At 38.5% G+C, this 4557-nt stretch overlaps 1 non-coding gene across 1 annotated transcript; it reads left to right on the top strand.

The window, feature by feature from the left end:
- Positions 1-870: 870 nt before the first annotated feature.
- TRNAG-UCC (transfer RNA glycine (anticodon UCC)) lies at positions 871-943 on the top strand. Its single transcript has one exon. It is a non-coding gene; the product is annotated as a tRNA-Gly (tRNA).
- The last annotated feature ends 3614 nt before the right edge of the window (positions 944-4557 follow it).

Genomic DNA, 4557 nt, shown 5'->3' on the forward strand with positions numbered 1-4557 from the left:
CTGCCAGGAAAATGAAAAATTAAACCACAATAAGATGTCATTCCATATCAATAAGAATAGCTAAAATTAAAAAACAAAACAAAACTGACACCACCAATTGTTGGCAAGGATATGGAACAACTGGGAGTCCCAGGGAATATAAAATAGTATAACACTTGGAAAAGGTTGTTGAGGTTTCTTAAGAAATGAAATGTAAACTTACTATATGACCTAATAATTCCCCTCTTAGAAATTCATCCAAAGAAATGAAAATATATGTCCATACAAAGACTTGTGTGTGAACATTCATGGCACCTTTATTAATAATACGCTAATACCGGAAATAGCCTGATGGTCCATCAATAGATGAACGGATAAACAAATAGTGTTATGTCCACACAATGGAATACTATACAGCTATAAAAATGGACTGACCTACAGACAAACGCAGAAATATTAAAACATTATGCTGACACAGAAGATTAAAAACTAAATTAATGTGTTTATATGAAACTCTAAAAAAGACAAACATAATCCCTACTGACAAAAAGTAGACAGCTAATAGCCAGGGTGGGGCTACAGGAATTAGTGACAAGAGTCACAACTGGAATTTTTGTGATGAAGAAAATGTCTAGATATTGATTGTGGTGGTGGTTAGATGCGTGTACATATTTGTCAAAACTCATGAAATGTATGCTTAAGATGGGCGCATTTTATGTATATAAACCCCACCTCAAAGTTGACTTAAAATGATATGGAGAAATGATCCAGCTGCAAGCAAGTAAATCAGAATGTGAAACAATATAAAATTTGATCTCATCATTTAGAGTAAACACACCTACACCTATACACACAGAGGTAATACTGAAAGGAGGAAAAAAGAAAGGGACTTCCCTGGTGGTCCAGTGGTTAAGACTCTGTACTTCCACTGCAGAGGGCACAGGTTCAATCCCTGGTCATGGAACTAAGATTCCAAATGCCTCACAGTGCAGCCAAAAAAAAAAAAAAAAAAAGCAAAAAGACTGAAAGGAAAGAATCTAGAACAAAATATTTAAAATTATTTTGCACCAGTGACAGTATTTGGACAATTTAAAAATGTTCTCATTTTTATATTTTTTACAATAACTGGTGTTGGTTTCATAATTTGGAATAACAATAAAATTATTTTCCTAAACATTTGCATGTCATAGCATCTCATGGTTTTACCTTCCTGGTTATACCCAGTTCAGGACTTGGATGACTGTAGTCACTGAGTAGACTTACCAGTGTTAAAAGCCCCTCCTATTTCTGTTGTTTCTGGTGATGTTTTCTCCTCTGGCTCAGGAATCGATAGTTTCCAGTATTACCATCCCAGAACACAGGCTTTCACTGGAGAGTGCATCAGTGTCACCAGGAGGACTTGTGAAAACACAGATTGTTGGGACGTTCCCCAGAGTTTTTGAATCAGTAGGTGCACTGCAAGGAAAGTCAAGGTGTAGAACAGATGAAGCACATGAAAAGAAGAGACAGTATTGAGTTCCTTCTGGGTCTCAAGTCATGAGCTAGGGCTTTGCATAAGTTTTCTCCACTTCATCCAGAAATACAGTTTTAATTCAAGAAGTATTACACCCCGGGCTTCCCTGGTGGCGCAGTGGTTGAGAGTCCGCCTGCCGATGCAGGGGACACGGGTTCGTGTCCCGGTCCGGGAAGATCCCACGTGCCGCGGAGCGGCTGGGCCCGTGAGCCATGGCTGCTGAGCCTGCGCGTCCGGAGCCTGTGCTCCGCAACGGGAGAGGCCACAACAGTGAGAGGCCCACGTACCGCAAAAAAAAAAAGAAAAAAGTATTACATCCCTATCATTATCTTCAACAATAGAAAGAAAAACAACACAAAATACAAGTACACATACCTATGTAGCACTATGCTTGAAAAAGAATTAATTCATAATCTGTAGGAACTACATAAGCAATTTACCATAACTGAGTAAACAATTGGCTCTTTTTTTGAGGAATGTTCTGAGTTCATTATCTTTTTAGTATTTATTATTCTCATTATACAGGAATCACTTCATCAGTACCATTTAGGCTAAGCTTTAAATACTGGAATAGTAAATATAACTCCATTATCTCCTATTTCCTAATAACGTGTTTCCATCGTGAGTTCTCCCATCACCAACACACACTTGGCACTGACTTAGAGTAACAGTAGATAATATGCATTAAGTGCTCGCTATGACCAGACAACTGTTCTAAACACTTCACATATATTGATCCATTTAATCTTGATAAGCACATTATAGGGGAGGTACAATTAGACCATCATTAGCTCCATTTTCCATTTTGTTTTTTGACTTCTAGCTCAGTTTGCTGAGTCAACAGCTTACCTAACTGCCTGGCCTTGGATTCAATATGTTGACCTCAAAGCTCATTCTCTTACCATTTTACCATTTCACCCCCTGAAAACAGCCATGGTAGGATAATTTACAGTTGTGGGAATTCATATTTACTGGGAAATTTGGGGTTTAGATGAGGACCTTTCAAGAGTAATTTTAAAAAGCGTAATACTCCATCTCTGACTCCCTTGAAATATTCAGAGAACATTGAAGACTGAGTTTCCTAACTTATATTGGATAGGGAGATGGACATGATTTTATTTAAACATTAAAGGACAGAAAGATGAGATTCCCACATAAATGGGAGAATTGGGGGCCTGTCACTCCTATCACCAGGATAAGTGAAGGCATCTGGCACCTAGATTTCTAACATGGTCACCTGATTTCAGAAATGCTGCCCTAGGTTTTAGAATTCAACATTTGGTTTGGAATCAACTTGAATTAAAATTTTTACATAATTTTTGCAGCTTTATTGAGGTATGATTGACAAATTGAAATTATATTTATTTAAGGTATACAACACGACAATGTGACATAAGTATGCATCATAAAACGATGGCCACAGTCAAGCTCACTAACCTGTCCATCACAAAGTTATCATTTTGTGTGTGTTTGTCGGGGGGTGTGGGTGAGAACTCTTGAGATCTACTCTCAGCAAATTTCAAGTCTATAATACATTATTATTAACTATGATTACCACGGTGTACATTAGGTCCCCAGGACTTATTCATCTTATAAATGTATCCTTTGACCAACATCTCCTCATTTTCCCCAACCCCCCAGTGCCTGGCAACCACCATTCTACTATTAATCAACTTCTCTCTCTCTTTTGTTTTATCTTTTTGCAATCTTCTTGGCTTGGGTGATTTTTTTCTTGGGTTAAGTATAAGGTATAAATTTTGGTAAAACTTCCCCACCTTTTGTTATTTATATGGATTACCCTGGTCCCCACTTAAGGAGAGGGAGAGAAGTGTAAAGATTAGATACAGATACAGATAGAGATATAGAGATATTGACATATTGCTATATATTCATGTAAAACACTTGTCAGAAGAAAATGCAGGGTGATTATGGGTACATATAAAGAGGACAACACCCTGTGACTGAGTCCTTAGAGAATGATTTCTCCAGGGCAGAAAATGTGAAATGAGTCACAAAGCATGAGAATGAATCGGAAAAGGAGGAAAAAGGAACATGATGCATGGAGACCCCCAGAGACACAAGGCACAGAAACAGGAAGCCGCAGCGCATTTGGGGACTAGAAATTCCATCATCCTGTCTAGGGGGTAAAATTTGTGGAAAGAGATGAGGCTGGAGAGGGGATGAGAGCCAGCTCTTGAAAAGCCTTGTGCCCCTTCATCTTGGATCCTCAGCTACAGGACAGGAATGAGGGCAGTGTTCTCTAAGCCAGCCCCTTCCTGACCATCTCTGGGGAGGTGTCTCTAACATAGCAGGTTTGTGTATGCAGTCAGTATTTGAAAATCTTTTCCTTCGTGTTTCTTGATAAAGAAGGTTTTGCAACATCACTCACTACATTAAAATGCTTTCCTAGCTTCAGGGGACTGAAAGCATTTTTATTATGTTTCAACATTATTCATCCTTCCTGTACACAACAGTGAAAAGCAGAAATCCAAAGAGAAAAATCCTTCTAATGTCTTAACACTGCACCATGGTCCATTTATCTGCTATTGCAGAGGTAGAGAGCAGACAAAAAATGTGGGCGAGGGCAGGTGCTTGCCCCCTACCTTCCCAGGATATATGGACAGGTGGGGATGAGCTCTCAGGACATTCACAACTCAAAATTGAGCCTTCATTCTCACCCATGTCCTGACACCTCATTTCAACAGGACACTTTTCAGACCTGCTTTCCTCTAAGAAGCCCCATCCATTCCAGTCACACTGTCTGCAAGCTCATCCAAGGACAGTCTTTTATCAGAAAGAAAATCATCTCACAGGGTAAGCAATTAAATTGTGTCAGTGGACACGAATTCATTTGTAGGAAATGTATTAATTCTTGTTATTGAATAACAGAAACGAATTTTTATCAAAAGTCTCCAAATGGCCTGATGACAGAAACTGAAGACGAATCAATTTAAGGTAATGCAAGTTAAATCAGTGTTTTTCAGACAACTCAGTGGTTGCTCCTATATATTTTCAGAAGGGTTACATATATATTGCAGAGAAGTTTTTTTTTTTTTTTTTTTTTT

The sequence above is a fragment of the Lipotes vexillifer genome, unplaced genomic scaffold, assembly GCF_000442215.2.
Source record: "Lipotes vexillifer unplaced genomic scaffold, Lipotes_vexillifer_v1.1 scaffold1120, whole genome shotgun sequence".
Classification (NCBI taxonomy): domain Eukaryota; kingdom Metazoa; phylum Chordata; class Mammalia; order Artiodactyla; family Lipotidae; genus Lipotes; species Lipotes vexillifer.